This window comes from Eleutherodactylus coqui, chromosome 5 (genome assembly GCF_035609145.1).
Source record: "Eleutherodactylus coqui strain aEleCoq1 chromosome 5, aEleCoq1.hap1, whole genome shotgun sequence".
Lineage (NCBI taxonomy): Eukaryota > Metazoa > Chordata > Amphibia > Anura > Eleutherodactylidae > Eleutherodactylus > Eleutherodactylus coqui.
The window spans coordinates 223,595,578-223,613,617 of record NC_089841.1 but is presented as its reverse complement, the minus strand read 5'-3'; positions in this window follow the sequence as shown (position 1 = coordinate 223,613,617).

The following is an 18,040-nucleotide window of genomic DNA, read 5'->3' as shown; positions in this document are numbered from 1 at the left end:
CACGTAGCATCGCTTGTGAAAACTGCATGTATTTTCAGTAGGAAAAGTAAAAATTGCATCACACTTGCATGAAACTCGCATGTACCTGCAAGTAAAATGCACATTTTTTTCACCTATTGGAAACAATGGACAATATTTTTGCAGGCTCGCAGAAAAAATGGAACATGCTGTGATTTTTCTATCTTGCAGCATCAGTGAGCGGGAAATCGCTCATGCAAATAGATCCAATGAAGACAATGGGGTCTATTTTAGTACACGTGTTGTGTGTCTCGCAACACGAGAAACTCGCTCCTATAAATACACCCTGAAATAGTTATTTTAGTGTTACAGCCATAAAGTTACTGTAAGGAAGATGCTATCAGAACTGGTACTGTCAGCAAGTGGGGAGAGATTTAAGGCAGGGTTTGTAATCTCTTCTCCAGAGGACACTTTATGGGGTTGCTGTTATTGAGATACATAATATAACTTGTGGATGCGGAGTCTACCTGATTGACAGTAGCGAGTCAGATGGGATGTCAACCGACATTCTTTATGCCTTTTTTAACGGACTAGCTGGATAACTATAGTATATACACATTGTATATGTTTTTCTAGAAGTTTACTGAACTTTATGCCATTTTAAAGTATGAATGATACAACATTATAAAGTGCATTTAAATATACAACCTAATTAACAATAATTAATTATCCAATATTAAATTTGTGAACGAAGCAACTAAATCTATATATTTGGCCAATTCACTAAAGTATGTTAAATGAACCTGTGGTTACTGTCAATTAATTATCCAGCCACTGCATTAAGATTTATGTTGTGTGCACAGCAGCTCAACCTCAATATGTAGCTTCATTTCATCATAAGAGCTTGCTCGGTAATACTCATACATTGGATGAGCTTTATAGGAGTAAATAGAAGGTTGAAGCATTAATCCGGGGATTTTGCTGCTATGATATGATATTTCATGTTTCTCTAAATACATTTTTTCTTGTGAAAATTACATTAGTAAGCAATTATACTAATGAGACATTTTTATGGAAGAAAGTTTTGACCTCCTGTTTAAGAAGTAAATTCTTCATTTTGACATTATGTCACATTTAACCCACACTCTGAAAAAAATAAAGGCCGCAATCATGAATTATTTTCATGAAAATATCCCATTTCCTGAAAAGAAAATATTGTATACACGCACAGTTTCCCAACACTTTGGTCCTGGGTTCAAAGATGACCAAGAACAACATCTGCATAGAGTTTGTTTGTTCTCTCTGTGGTTATGTAGGTTTCCTATGGGCACTCCAGCTTCCTCCTACACTACAAAAACATACAGTAGGTATAGCCTAATTGTCTTCCTGTAAGGGTCTGCTTGGGCAGATTAACCTCTCAAGAGTGTTTAGCCTTCATTGGTCACCTGATTTATGGGGATTGTGTAAAGTTATTGCAGAGTTTATTTAAAGGTGTGCGCCACACTGCCACTTTAATAGGCATGACTTGACATAATGCAATGGCACTCTAAAAAGAGTATAGTTCTGTATAAGTCAGCTGTTTATGCAAAAACAGTAGTGGGCTCCCATGCAGAGTATATGGTTATGATAGGGAGGAACTAAGCTGTATGCTCCCATGGGAGTTGTACTGAGAAGGACGTTGCTGCGAGGACCTGAGTGAGCAGACAAAGCTGGTATCGTAAATATACCATTGTCAACTGCTGATTTATTATGAGGCCTCTTTCACACGGCGATGAGTTCTTACGCCAAAAATGAACGGAAAAACGTTAAGATCGAGCCACGGCTAAAATTAGCATTTTTGTGTCCATTCACACAACCGGGTGTGGCGTATATACACTGCAGTCTGGAATTCTCTCGTTCAGCATAAATCCTCTGAATTACTTCTAATGCCTAAATAGAGGCACTTGTCATGTTTTAGCAGTGCTGGCCGCTGAGAAACTCCCTCCCCTCCCTTTTTGTTCGGCTTCATAGAAGTCTATGGGAGCAGTCAGCATATATAGGCCAAAAGATAGGTGAAGACTTTAAAATCCCCGCCTGCTGAAAGAGCTGAATGTGATTGGCTGAGGTGCTCAGCCAATCACAGGCAGCTCTTACTGAATGAATGACGGGCTGTATGGGACCTCTAAACATCGGAAATTTAAACGTTTAACAGCTCCGATCAGCTGTGAGACTTATTGGAGCTGTTGCCGCCAGCTGTCGGCTGTAATAAGCAGCCGGTACCTGCACTGTATGAAGAGAGATCGCCCTGCGATCTCTCTCTATTAGAGATGAGCGAGCACCAAAATGCTCGGGTGCTCGTTACTCGGGACGAACTTTTCGCGATGCTCGAGGGTTCGTTTCGAGTAACGAACCCCATTGAAGTCAATGGGCAACCCGAGCATTTTTGTATTTCGCTGATGCTCGCTAAGGTTTCCTTGTGTGAAAATCTGGGCAATTCAAGAAAGTGATGGGAACGACACAGCAACGGATAGGGCAGGCGAGGGGCTACATGTTGGGCTGCATTTCAAGTTCACAGGTCCCACTATTAAGCCACAATAGCGGCAAGAGTGGGCCCCCCCCCCTCCCAAAAACTTTTAGTTCTGAAAAGCCCTCATTAGCATGGCATACCTTAGCTAAGCACCACACTACCTCCAACAAAGCACAATCACTGCCTGCATGACACTCCACTGCCACTTCTCCTGGGTTACATGCTGCCCAACCCCCCCCCTCCCCCCCACAGCGCACACCAAAGTGTCCCTGCGCAGCCTTCAGCTGCCTTCATGCCACACCACCCTCATGTCTATTTAGAAGTGCGTCTGCCATGAGGAGGAACCGCAGGCACACACTGCAGAGGGTTGGCACGGCTAGGCAGCGACCCTCTTTAAAAGGGGCGGGGCGATAGCCCACAATGCTGTACAGAAGCAATGAGAAATAGAATCCTGTGCCACCGCCATCAGGAGCTGCACACGTGGGCATAGCAATGGGGAACCTATGTGCCACACACTATTCATTCTGTCAAGGTGTCTGCATGCCCCAGTCAGACCGCGGTTTTTAATTCATAGACACAGGCAGGTACAACTCCCTATTGTGAAGTCCCTGTGGACCCACAGCATGGGTGGCTCCCTGGAACCCACCGGCGGTACATAAAAATATCCCATTGCATTGCCCAACACAGCTGAGGTAGTAATGTCGTGCTTAATGCAGGTGGGCTTCGGCCCACACTGCATGCCCCAGTCAGACTGGGGTTCTTTACAAGTGGAAACAGATGCATTTATAATTCCCTGTGGACCCACAGCATGGGTGGGTGCCAGGAAGCCACCGGCGGTACATAGAAATATCCCATTGCATTGCCCAACACAGCTGAGGTAGTAATGTCGTGCTTAATACAGGTGGGGTTCGGCCCACACTGCATGCCCCAGTCAGACTGGGGTTCTTTACAAGTGGACACATGTAGGTTAAACTCCGTGTGCACCTACAGCATAGGTGACTCCCTGGAACCCACCGGCGGTACATAAAAATATCCCATTGCATTGCCCAACACAGCGGATGTAACGTCAGCTGTAATGCAGGTGGGCTAAAAATTCATTTGATTACACTGTAGGCGAGGGCCCACAAAAATTGCTGTATCAACAGTACTAATGTACATCCAAAAAATTGGCCATGCCCAACCAAGATGGCAGGTGAAACCCATTAATCGCTTTGGTTAATGTGGCTTAAGTGGTAACTAGGCCTGGAGGCAGCCCAGTTTAACGAAAAATTGGTTCAAGTTAAAGTTTCAACGCTTTTAAGAGCATTGAAACATATAAAAATTGTTTAGAAAAATTATATGACTGAGCCTTGTGGCCATAAGAAAAATTGCCCGTTCAGCGTGATTACGTGAGGTTTCAGGAGGAGGAGCAGGAGGAGGAGGATGTATATTATACACAGATTGATGAAGCAGAAATGTCCCCGTTTTGGATGGTGAGAGAGAACGTAGCTTCCATCCGCGGGTGCAGCCTACGTATTGCTTAGGTATCGCTGCTGTCCGCTGGTGGAGAAGAGAAGTCTGGGGAAATCCAGGCTTTGTTCATCTTGATGAGTGTAAGCCTGTCGGCACTGTCGTTTGACAGGTGGGTACGCTTATCCGTGATGATTCCCCCAGCCACACTAAACACACTCTCTGACAAGACGCTAGCCGCAGGACAAGCAAGCACCTCCAGGGCATACAGCGCGAGTTCAGGCCACGTGTCCAGCTTCGACACCCAGTAGTTGTAGGGGGCAGAGGCGTCACGGAGGACGGTCGTGCGATCGGCTACGTACTCCCTCACCATCCTTTTACAGTGCTCCTGCCGACTCAGCCTTGACTGGGGAGCGGTGACACAGTCTTGCTGGGGAGCCATAAAGCTGGCAAAGGCCTTGGAGAATGTTCCCCTGCCTGCGCTGTACATGCTGCCTGATCTCTGCGCCTCCCCTGCTACCTGGCCCTCGGAACTGCGCCTTCTGCCACTAGCGCTGTCGGATGGGAAGTTTACCATCAGTTTGTCCACCAGCGCCCTGTGGTATAGCAACACTCTCGAACCCCTTTCCTCTTCGGGAATGAGAGTGGGAAGGTTCTCCTTATAGCGTGGGCCGAGCAGTGTGTACACCCAGTAATCCGTAGTGGCCAGAATGCGTGTAACGCGAGGGTCACGAGAAAGGCATCCTAACATGAAGTCAGCCATGTGTGCCAGGGTACCTGTACGCAACACATGGCTGTCTTCACTAGGAAGATCACTTTCAGGATCCTCCTCCTCCTCCTCTTCCTCCTCCTCAGGCCATACACGCTGAAAGGATGACAGCCCAGCAGCATGTGTACCCTCACCAGTGGGCCAAGCTGTCTCTTCCCCCTCCTCCTCATCCTCCTCATGCTCCTCCTCCTCCTCCTCAACGCGCTGAGATATAGACAGGCGGGTGCTCTGACTATCCAGCGACATACTGTCTTCCCCCGGCTCTGTTTCCGAGCGCAAAGCGTCTACCTTTATGCTTTGCAGGGAACTTCTCAAGATGCATAGCAGAGGAATGGTGACACTAATGATTGCAGCATCGCCGCTCACCACCTGGGTAGACTCCTCAAATTTTCCAAGGACCTGGCAGATGGCTGCCAACCAGGGCCACTCTTCTGTAAATAATTGAGGAGGCTGACTCCCACTGCGCCGCGCAAGTTGGAGTTGGTATTCCACTATAGCTCTACACTGCTCATAGAGTCTGGCCAACATGTGGAGCGTAGAGTTCCACTGTGTGGGCACGTCGCACAGCAGTCGGTGCACTGGCAGATTAAACCTATGTTGCAGTGTCCGCAGGGTGGCAGCGTGCGTGTGGGATTTGCGGAAATGTGCGCAGAGCTGGTGCACCTTTCCGAGCAGGTATGACAAGCGGGGGTAGCTTTTCAGAAAGCGCTGAACAACCAAATTAAAGACATGGGCCAGGCATGGCACGTGCGTGAGGCTGCCGAGCTGCAGAGTCGCCACCAGCTTACGGCCGTTGTCACACACGACCATGCCCGGTTGGAGGCTTAGCGGCGCAAGCCAGTGGTCGGTCTGCTCTGTCAGACCCTGCAGCAGTTCGTGGGCCGTGTGCCTCTTCTCTCCTAAGCTGAGTAGTTTCAGCACGGCCTACTGACGCTTGCCCACCGCTGTGCTGCCACGCCGCGTGACACCGACTGCTGGCGACGTGCTGCTGACACATCTTGATTGCGAGACAGAGGTTGCGTTGGAGGAGGAGGAGGAGGAAGGTGCTTTAGTGGAGGAAGCATACACCGCCGCAGATACCACCACCGAGCTGTGGCCCGCAATTCTGGGGGTGGGTAGGACGTGAGCGGTCCCAGGCTCTGACTCTGTCCCAGCCTCCACTAAATTCACCCAATGTGCCGTCAGGGAGATATAGTGGCCCTGCCCGCCTGTGCTTGTCCACGTGTCCGTTGTTAAGTGGACCTTGGCAGTAACCGCGTTGGTGAGGGCGCGTACAATGTTGCGGGAGACGTGGTCGTGCAGGGCTGGGACGGCACATCGGGAAAAGTAGTGGCGACTGGGAACCGAGTAGCGCGGGGCAGCCGCCGCCATCATGCTTTTGAAAGCCTCCGTTTCCACAAGCCTATACGGCAGCATCTCTAGGCTGATCAATTTTGCAATGTGCACGTTTAACGCTTGAGCGTGCGGGTGCGTGGCGTCGTAGTTGCGCTTGCGCTCAAACTGTGGCACTAGCGACGTCTGGACGCTGCGCTGAGAGACATTGGTGAATGGGGCCGAGGACAGCGGAGGTGAGGGTGTGGGTGCAGGCCAGGAGACGGTAGTGCCTGTGTCCTCAGAGGGGGGTTGGATCTCAGTGGCAGGTTGGGGCACAGGGGGAGAGGCAGTGGTGCAAACCGGAGGCGGTGAACGGGCATCGTCCCACCTTGTGGGCCGCTTGGCCATCATATGCCTGCGCATGCTGTTGGTGGTGCCTCCCCAGCTGATCTTGGCGCGACAAAGGTTGCACACCACTGTTCGTCGGTCGTCAGGCGTCTCTGTGAAAAACTGCCACACCGTAGAGCACCTTGACCTGTGCAGGGTGGCATGGCGCGAGGGGGCGCTTTGGGAAACAGTTGGTGGATTATTCGGTCTGGCCCTGCCTCTACCCCTGGCCACCGCACTGGCTCGGCCTGTGCCCATACCCTCACTTGGTACTCCGCGTCCTCGTCCGCGTCCACATCCTCTAGGCCTACCCCTACCCCTCAGCATGCTGTATTACCAGTGATTTGATTTCCCAGGCAGGAAAGAAATTGGTGCAAGGCTACACTCAACCGTAGCTGGTTGCGTCTGATTTTTGTACGTTGTCCACGCAGCACACACGTACACGGAGACCTTAGGACTGACACAGGCAGGCCAAATATAATTTCTTTTCCTTTTTTGCAAAGGGAAGCACCCACTGCGTATATTCAATGAACAATATCTGTGGTGTGGCCCTCAAAAAGTGTCACACAACTATAGTGTAGCAGAGTTATTAACTCTAGCAGAGCAGGTATTTGCCAGTCAGGAAAGACAATGGCGCTAGGCTGCAGTAAAGCGTAGCTGGTTGCGTCTGATTTTTGTACGTAGTACACGCAGCACACACGTACACGGAGACCTTAGGACTGACACAGGCAGGCCAAATATAATTTCTTTTTCTTTTTTGCAAAGGGAAGACCCCACTGCGTATATTCAATGAACAAGAAGTTTAATATCTGTGGTGTGGCCCTCAAAAAGTGTCACACAACTATAGTGTAGCAGAGTTATTAACTCTGGCAGAGCAGGTATTTGCCAGTCAGGAAAGACAATGGCGCTAGGCTGCAGTAAACCGTAGCTGGTTGCGTCTGATTTTTGTACGTTGTCCACGCAGCACACACGTACACGGAGACCTTAGGACTGACACAGGCTGGCCAAATATAATTTTTTGTCCTTTTTAGCAAAGGGAAGGACCCACTGCGTATATTCAATGAACAATAACTTTTAGAACTGTAGTGTGGCCCTGAAAAAGTGACACACAACTTTAGTGTAGCAAAGTTATTAAAGGGGTTGTCCCGCGCCGAAACGTTTTTTTAATTTTTTTTAACCCCCCCGTTCGGCGCGAGACAACCCCGATGCAGGGGTTAAAAAAACAAACCGGAGAGTGCTTACCTGAATTACCTGAATCCCGGCGGTCCGGCGTCTTCATACTCACCTGCTGAAGATGGCCGCCGGGGTCTGCTCCCTCCGTGGACCGCAGCTCTTCTGTGCGGTCCATTGCCGATTCCAGCCTCCTGATTGGCTGGAATCGGCACGTGACGGGGCGGAGCTACACGGAGACGGCATTCTGCACGAGCGGCTCCATTGAATACAGCAGAAGACCCGGACTGCGCAAGCGCGGCTAATTTGGCCATCGGAGGCCGAAAATTAGTCGGCACCATGGAGACGAGGACGCCAGCAACGGAGCAGGTAAGTATAAAACTTTTGATAACTTCTGTATGGCTCATAATTAATGCACAATGTACATTACAAAGTGCATTAATATGGCCATACAGAAGTGTATAGACCCACTTGCTGCCGCGGGACAACCCCTTTAACTCTAGCAGAGCAGGTATTTGCCAGTCAGGAAAGACAATGGCGCAAGCCTGCAGTAAACCGTAGCTGGTTGCGTCTGATTTTTGTACGTTGTCCACGCAGCACACACGTACACGGAGACCTTAGGACTGACACAGGCTGGCCAAATATAATTTTTTGTCCTTTTTAGCAAAGGGAAGGACCCACTGCGTATATTCAATGAACAATAACTGTGTTGTGGCCCTGCCTACACAATTCTGTCCCTATAGTATCAATGGAGGGTGCAATGCTCTGCACAGACGATTTTTAGAAAAAAAAAAAAAATGCAGCACAGCTAACAGCAGCCTGGACAGTACTGCACACGCTTAAATATGGCCCTAGAAAGGACCGTTGAGGTTCTTGAAGGCTACACTCACTCCTAACACTCTCCCTGCCTATACACCACTTCTGTCCCTAATGCCGGGTGCAATGCTCTGCACTGCCGATTTTGAGGAAAAAAAAAAAAAAAACACTGCTAGCAGCAGCCTGCACACAGGTAGATGTGGCCCTGAGAAGGACCGTTGGGGTTCTTGAAGCCTACACTGACTCCTAACGCTCTCCCTATAGCAGCACCAGCACAATAGTACTTTCCCTCAGCTAACTCACAAGGCATGTGTGGCGAGCCGCGGGAGGGGCCGACTTTTATGTTCGGGTGACACCTGATCTTCCCAGCCACTCACAGCAGGGGGGTGGTATAGGGCTTGAACGTCACAGGGGGAAGTTGTAATGCCTTCCCTGTCTTTCAATTGGCCAGAAAAGCGCGCTAACGTCTCAGAGAGGAAACTGAAAGTAACCGGAACACCGCGTGGTACTCGTTACGAGTAACGAGCATCCCGAACACCCTAATATTCGCACGAATATCAAGCTCGGACGAGTACGTTCGCTCATCTCTACTCTCTATACATACTCTGACGCTGCAGGATGAAAATTTATGTTCTATAGCGGGTAGGGGTTAAAGTGTACCCAAACTTTCAGATGACTTTTTAGAATAAGCTGCCATGTATGTGTACAATATATGAGGAGTAAGACTATTTCTGGCCATTATATGACTTGTCTATGGCACTTGTCACTAGTTTTCACTTGTGGCTGAGACTATTCCTGTCATTTTATGTGTGCGCCTACATAGTTCTCCGATCTGCATGCAGACGCAGCTTTGAGAGCAGACAGCAGGCAATGTCAAGGAGGGTAGGTGTAAATGTGGCATCCCTGGATTCAGCATTTGAGGTCCTATGAGCCCATACCTTTAAAATAAAAAACAAATCTTGGTATTTGTATAGCGCCAACTTATTCCACAGCGCTTTCAGGTAATTATTACCCCCACCCCCCAAGCTGGGTTCTCATTTTGACTCAAGTTGAGTCAACCTTGAGCTGACTACCTGAATCGTGTGGGGATTGAACTTGCAGCCTTCAGGTCTGGAGGCAAGAGCTTACACTCTGCGCCACACAAGGCTCACAGCAAACGATCACATTGATCTGTGCTGGGGCTTATTGGAGATGACAGATTCTCTGTAACACAAACTGCATATAAGTAAAGTACTAAAAAATACAACTGATTAGCTTGAGCTAAACGATCTTGTTGTCATCAGATATTTCCGAATCTCAAGGTTATATTTTTCTCATAGGAATATGAGCTATACAAATGTGTTACTCCCAGATTAGACATGAAATTTCATGACCAATTCTCTTTTAATCTTTTTAGAAGGAAAGACCTTATACAGTATTCTCTTGACTGAACATGCACAAATGGAGTTTTGCTTTCATCAACTAAGTGCCTTTAAAGTGTATGATCTTGAAAGAAAAAATATATTACATTAACATATCCTTTACCACATGAAAATGCTTGCTGACTGTTTAAACCTATGATTTGTGTAATTCTACAGTATTGTTTAGTCATTTAAAGGTGTATAATGTATAATTAAGATTACTGTGTCACCTGAAAATGCAGAATTTACTCTGTACATCACTTCCTTAGTGTATTCCCCTTGATCTCTTTGTGCTCTCCCCATCCCTAAGTCCGCTCTGTCTGTCCTCCTCAAGCAAAGCTGCATGTCTATTACTCAATCAATCAGGGTGTTAAACAGGTTTTTCAGTTTTACAGTGGATATAAAAAGTCTACACACCAATGTTAAAATGCCATGCTTTTGTAATGCTAAAAACATCTGACAAAGAAGGATGATTTCAGATTTATTTCCACCTTCAATGTAACCCATGAGCTGTACAATTCCAATGGAAAACAAACTGAAAACTTTTAGAGTGGAAAAATGTAAAAAAAAAACTAAAATAATGTGGTTGATATAAAAATGCACACCTTAAAACTAGTACTTTGTTGATGCACCCTTTGACTTCATGACAGCATTCAGTCTTTTTGGGTTGGTGTCTATCAGCATGGCACTTGTTGACTTGCCCACTATTCCTTGCAAAACGCTCCAAATCTGTCACATTGCGATGGCATCTGGTGTGTAGTGCCCTCTTCACGTTAACCCACAGATTTTCAATGGGATTCAGGTCTGGGCTCTGGCTGGGCCATTCCAAAGCTTTGATCTTCCTCTACTGAAGCCATTCTTTGGTTGATTTGGAGATCTGCTTTGGATATTTGTCGTGCTGAAAGGTGAAATTCCTCTTCATCTTCAGCTTTTTAGCAGAGGCCTGAAGGTTTTGTGCCAAAACGGGCTGATATTTGGAACTGTTTATACTTCCCTCTACCTTGACTAAAGCCCATTTCTAGCAGCAGAAAAACAGCCCAAAAGCATAATGCTGTGGTGATGCACAGTTGGCTTTCAGCTGAATAAACCTTTTGGAATTAAGGTCAAAAAGTTCAACCTTTGCTCATCAGACCATAACACGTTCTCCTACGTACGTTTGGCAGATTGATGCAGCTTTCAGTAAAACATAGCCAGACTTGGATGTTTTTCTTTGTTAGAAAAGGCTTCCATCTTGATACACTGCCCCACAGCCTAGACATAGAAAGAATACAGGAGACGGTTGTCACATGCTCTACACAACCAGTACTTGCCAGAAGTTCTAGCGGCTTTTTTAGTGTTGCTGTTGGCCTCTTGGCCTTCCAGACCAATTTTCTTCTGGTCTTCTCATTCAGTCCGTGGTAATGTCACTGTTGTGTCAAATTTAATCCACTTCTTGATAGCGTCTTCACTGTGTTCCATGGTATATGTACTGTCCTGGAGATTCTAGCCTTCGCTTCAGTAAACTGGGTAGGCTGCTACCTCCTGGAATAGTCCTGGTCTAGTTTGCAGCTGACCCATGGGAGTCAGAGACACCGATGCGAAGCACCATAAAACATTCCAAACTGCAATCAAAGTTTGGCTCAATGACGGGACAGCCAGAGTACAGACTTAATCCAGGTAAAGTCCAAGGGTCGAGGCAGACACAAGAGTCAGAAGCTGGAGACCTTTGCAAGGTGACTAAGACAAACTCACACCAATACTGAGGCAAGGAGGAAGATCCCCAGGAGGACAATAGCCTATTACCCTTCATTTGGGCTGAGGGCACTGGGGAAGATTAACTCCTACAGTGCTGATGGAAAGTCCACAGCTATAAGCCCATTCATACAGAAGCAGTAGAGCGATGCCTGCATTTGCCCAGAACAGCAAAAGGGCAACAGAGCCGGGTAGCAGGCCTAACATTGGTCTTGCAAGCTTCTTAGACAATGCAGGGTGAATATACAAGTGTTGATAACTAGAATGGCACAAGCTCCATGCTCCAATGGTCCCAAATTCACTCTTTTAATGGTGGTGATAGAAGAAATTCCTACAATTAATGGAACACTAGCTAGAAATTGGAAGTCTCACATTCTTCCCTCAGTAACAGAAATGATAGAAATTATATTTTCTACATGCCTTCATGAAAAAATCCTTGCCCATCAACAGGGCTCACTTTCAAAATCTAACTGTGTGTGGGCGCCTTTCCAGCCCCTACAATAATTCTAAGCTATAACCCTACGAACATACATTGCTCTTTATCAGGATGACATCCTCCCCTTTTCTTTTATCTACACAATGTTCTTTACTGTAGTTTTGTAATTTTATTTGTTATTTTGGGCTGAGGTCAGAAGGTATTTCTCATTAGGTCATGTACTTTGTCCATAATGAAAAAGTTTTATTTTCTTCTACTTTTAGCTGTGTAACGTTGTCACTATGTTACTCTGTCCTTTCATATACTTTTCATGGTTTCTTTTTCTTTGCTTGAACATATGAAACTGTCTTACCTCGTTGAAAAACTTCTTCAATAAAAACGATTGTTAAAAAAAAATACACTAAAGCTTTTTTTATATATTGCCTCTGGCGTGTCGCATTTACGCCAGTCGTACAAAAAGAAATGATTATGGCATAGGTGAAAATTTACTCTGATTTATCAATAAAATACAACAGTCTAAAGGAGGGGAAAAAATGTAACAGGCACGATCACATTGGAAAATGTGTGTATTTATTGTTTCAGACTTTAAATGTTTTATGTACAAGATATGAACAAAGCAAATCCTTCTAAGAGTAAGCAAACATACATGGTGACATCTAGTGGTGAAATACTAAATAAGGAGAATTTATTGTTCTCAGGTACTTAGTAGATGCTTTAATTCTATGTCGTTTTTCATATACTACAGTTTTCATAGTTATCTTTTTAAATGTTCACCATTTGGAAAAGTAACAAAACAGCCCATACTCACCCTTTAAAGCTCGTCCACCACCTCTCTCTTCATCCCATCAGGTCTTTTTACAAGTTGCATAGTCACCCTGTGAATGGAACATCATGAACTGCTACATCCAATTACAGCCCTCAATGTTCTTAGGGAAAAATTTATGGTAGGAAAGTTTGAGTTTGTTTAGTATGTAAACCTAAACGATTACCAGTGACAAATAAAATATCTAGCAGGTCCGCCAGCAAAATACTGGAGCCAATATTGGCAGCTGGAACGAAGCATACAGTGCAAAATATATGCCTTATGGTAGACTGGACCAGAACCAAAAGCTCTGAAATAAGACATCAAGGAAACAGTAGCTAAACATGAAAACACTGAGGATGTCCGTGCGACACACAAGCACAACGCTCAGCACAGATGCAGGGTGACGCTCACCCTAACCTAGCAGTGGGGTGAAGGGTCCCTGCCTTGAAGTGGAGTAATCGCCTTGATAGACGCAGCCCCATGGTCTTCTTCCTGGGCCTTGATTGTCCCTGCACTATAGAGGCCCCTGGAGAGACAAACTGAACAGCAAAGCACAGCAAAAATGAAAATCAGAAATAGGACTGAAAAGTAAACCGCAGCAACTTATCTGGATGTACACCCAGCACAGAGGAACTCCAATCTCCACTGCTCATCTATGGAGCTGAATAAGCAGCATTGAGCAAAGGGAGGGGTGAGAATATAAAGCTACTCCACACCTGAGGAATGGCAGAGCTATAAGAGAATCCAACCTCCAACCTTCTCCCAGGCATGACTAATCCAGCATGCATCCATGCAGCAAAGAGAGACATCATCCAGTAGTCTCTGCACATGGTGCATTAACATTTGTCCTGCATAACAAGGCGACTGGTCTTGGTGTGCGCCGAGACCACCATGCCACGGGGCTGTCGCCACCCACAAGCCGCGACAGTACCCCTACGCAGTAATTTTTCAGTGTGACAAATTTTCCAAACTTTTGGCACACCACCAGAGTATATAAATTACATGTATAGATTTGACATATCAGCTGAGGAAATTTATAAAAGAGTAATCACTACAATATGAATGACTTTTTTGTGGAAAGTTTTAGAGGGCAAGGACAAAACATGTGGAACAGTACAATAAAAGCAAAATCATATGCCTCAGCGTTCATAGACATTTAATATCTGACTAAAATTGCATAACTGTTATATTTACTAACTGCATAAAAGTGCAAGGCTCTTAGCATATATTTTGATCATAACATGTGAGCCCATCTGTCACGTCCAAGTGACCTTTATTGAAATTGGAACCTTCTCTAAACATACTCAGCTCTCTTTGGGTCTAAGCCTCCAGTGCATTTATGGAAAACTAGCACTTCAATGTACACTCTAATTAAAAGGCTTGGGACATATGGATAAACAGCGTGCACAAGTACAACAAAAACCAGATACAGTCAGCACTTCTTACAAATAAGGACTTGTTCACACGAGGGATCTAATTGTGCACAAATTTTGCAGGCACAAAAAAATCACAGCTAACTAGGCAAAAAAACACGTGAATGGACAATTTTTTCGGTCGAGTCCCGAGCTTCATTTGCGTAAAAAAATCGCACATTCACACAATCTAAAGCGGGTTGTTGCAAAAGAAATGCGCTGCTGTTCGGAATTCCCTCGGTCGGTATAAATCCTCCTAATGACTTTTGATGTCTAAAATACAGGCACCTGTCTTCTTTTCCGAGCGCTGGATGCAGCTAAACTCCCTCCCCCTCTCTTTTTTTCCAGCTCCCATAGGAGTTTATGGACACATCTGCGCATTGCGCACCAAAGATGGGTCAAGAACTATATTTTCGCGCAGCAGGGAAATTCAGTTGCTGACGTCCTATCTTTTTGGGTGGGATTTTTTTTTTGCGTGGCTAAAATTCCTTCATTGGAACGTTTCCATAGGAAACCATTGGTTCTAATAGTTGCGGATTTTTTACATGTATAAGTGCTAAGGCATGTGTTTTTGCTCATACTGTATTATCACAGTCAACACTTATGTACATCTGTGAACTTAATTTATTTGTAGGATTTACTGAATCTACTTTTTGTTGCAGGTGCCCTACAATAGTTGCCTAGGAAGTGAATGCTGTTATTGGCAGGTGCCATGGCCACCCACGGGACTCACCATATAAATGAAAGTGAGTAACAGCTATGGGTGTGGAAGGCCGTTTGTTTAGATCCTGTAGGGTATATAAATATATTTCTGTGATCTTAGATTATAATACTTGTTATCTGGAGGAAGTGCCTTTAAGGAATACCTGCTCAAAAATCCATGCTTGTCAGTTATTTCGTATGTTCACCAGAACTGACACTTACTGACCAAGGAATACCATTCATTCATGGCAAGTATAATGAAGAAGTTATGTAAAATGTTTAAAATTAAACATCTCTGTACATCTGTCTACCACCCACAAACAGATGGTGTCTTTGAGAGATTTAACAAGACTTAAAAAGCATGTTAAGGAAAGCTTCAGCAAAAGATGGTTGGGGTAGAGACTGTTTACTAGCCTTTCTGTAACTTTCTATGCTTAAGGTGCCTCAAGTCTCCACAGGGTTTTTACCATTTGAATTGGTTTATAGCCCCCATAGCCTGCAGTATATTGTTAAAGAGACTTGAAAAAAAAGCCAACAGTGGTTGAGCACATAGGTGGGAAATAAGTCATTTACTTCCACCATCTCACCCTATCCTGCATTCTGTCTTCAATATTATTTTAATATTAAGGGGAATTCCCATCTCACTAATCAACGTGCATTGTGTCTAATTAGTGAAGGTACTGGTGTACCAGAAGAATGGGTGAAGACAAAATGCACGCCCACAACCATTGGCTGGGCAGGAGAATGGGTGCCCATCATCCCCCCTCCCGCCTCGTGTCACTCACCCCTCCGCCGCTCTACCTTGTCCCCTTCCCGGCTCCTGCACTGTCAGTCTCTTCACTGCTGTCACATATTGCAGCCATTATGCAAGGCCAGCCGACGAGGAGACTGATAGTGGCTGACCGACTGTGTCGAAGCAGGGAGGAGAGAAGGTAGAGCGCCAGGGCCAGTGACAGGTAGGGGGATGGAAGTCTGCAAGCAGCGGACACATTTCAGCACTGATGAGAGGTTGGCGGGGAGAGTCTTCACTCTCTGGGACGCACTGCGCCGGACCCACTAGGCGACAATCCTCTCCCAGGAGGGGAGATGATATTACAGCGGCAGGAGATGGAATGGCAGGGGGGAAGATGACAGTGGCGGAGGCAGGAGGGGAGATGGCAGAGCACATAGGACAGCAGAAGCCTGCAAGGGAATAATAGAAGAGCAGCAAGAAAAGTCACTTACAGGGTCGCTAGCAGCGAGAGTGCACATGGTACCCCAATGAGGGGAGAGTGACAGGGTCGGCAGCAGTGGAGATGGGATATCGCAGTCGGGGAGATGATAGGCTGGGCAGGAGAATGGGTGCCCATCAAGTTGTGGGCATGCATTTTGTCTCCACCGATTCTTCTGGTGGAGATAAAATACACCAGTACCATTAGTGAAATGGAGCAGCTCACTAATTTGCTTCCTGAAGAAGTGGTAATAGGGGAGTGGACCACCCAACAACTAGCACAGTTGGATGAACTGTGCAGGGAGGTTTTTATGGTGATAATGCTATGCCTGCAGGTTATATATATATACAAAAGCATCAGAAAAAGTGCACATCCAGGTGTTAATCTAGAGATGAGGTGTTGCCCAAGGACTCAGAAAGAGGGTAGCAAGGATCTAATAGATGGATGATCCAATGGATGGATGTTTTTTAGGGCAGAAATGTCCAAGAAGGATGGGAAATTTTGTGAAATGAAACTCTCGAAGCGTAATCTTTAACAATACCTAAAAGAAGCATTTAAAGAGACCAGGATGGATGAACACAGAACTTAAACACATGCTAAAAAGACAAAAAGACAAATGTTTATCAAATGGAAAAAGTGGGGAAGTTCTACAAATATAATGCAGTCTGCAGAAATTGTAGGGCAAGCATCAGGATAGTTAAATGTAATACTCAATTGAGGATTGCAAGAGAGGCCAAAAGCAATAAAAAAGGATTTGGGGGGTATGTCAAAAGCTATAGGATTTTTACAGGATGAAAATGGTGAATTGGTAAAAAATTATGTTGAAAAGGCTGAAATTTTCAATTTCTATTTTGTATCTGTTTTCTCTTAAAGTAAATGTAGCATCAACTGATTTTTTTTATCTTCATGTACAAATAAAGTTTTGGATTTTAATTCCTACTGATACCGTTTCACAAATTTCACCTGGTAGCACTTATGCTTAAGAAACAAGGAGCACATTGTTCTTAAAGGGGTTTTTGCACTATTTAAAATAGCTTAGAACCACTCAGTACTTCCTGGTTGCTACTGCCCAGGACATGTGACTGATGCAGCCAATCTCTGGCTCCAGCAGTGACCTTCTATAGCCAGTGATTGGCTGAAACCAGGGGGAAGAGACTTGTTATTTGTATAGCGCCAACTTATTCAATATAGTCTAATTTGTTTTGATGGAAGGCTATCTAAACCATGTGGGGATTGAAATCACAACCTTCAGGTCTTGAGTGAAAGCTTAGGACTGCATTCTACTGCCTTAACACTCTGTGCCACACAGAGACCTAAGCAGTTTTAAGTAATAAGAAAACTCCTTTGAAAGCATTATAGTCTAAATGCAACAATGGATATCAAATGTACTTTAAAAGATTTAGGTATGGGAAAAAGTAAGCATTTTATTTTTCAAAAATGGAAGGTATCTGATTGGCTCTAAATTTATTCTGAAGCAGGACAACAAGCCCAAACATACTGTACAGACAATGTCATTAAGAACTATCTTTATAAAGAGAAAGAAGTATTTGAGCAAGGCTAATTTCACAGAAGATCTGTAGTTAGCTGTCCAAGATGTTTAGAACAACCTCCCTGCTGAGTGCCTTTAAAAACTGTGTGCAAGTGTACCAAGAAGAACTCATGCTGTTTTGAAGGTAAAGGGTGGTCACTAGAGATGAGCGAGCGTACTCGGAAAAGCACTACTCGCTCGAGTAATGTGCTTTATCCGAGTATCGCTGTGCTCGGGTCTGAAGATTCGGGTGCCGCTGCGGCTGACAGGTGAGTCGCAGCGGGGAGCAGGGGAGAGCGGGCGGGAGAAAGGGAGAGAAAGATCTTACCTCCGTTCCTCCCCGCTCTCCCCTGCAGCCCCCCGCTCCGTGCCGGCACCCGAATCTTCAGACCCGAGCACAGCGATACTCGGATAAAGCAAATTACTCAAGCGAGTAGTGCTTTTCC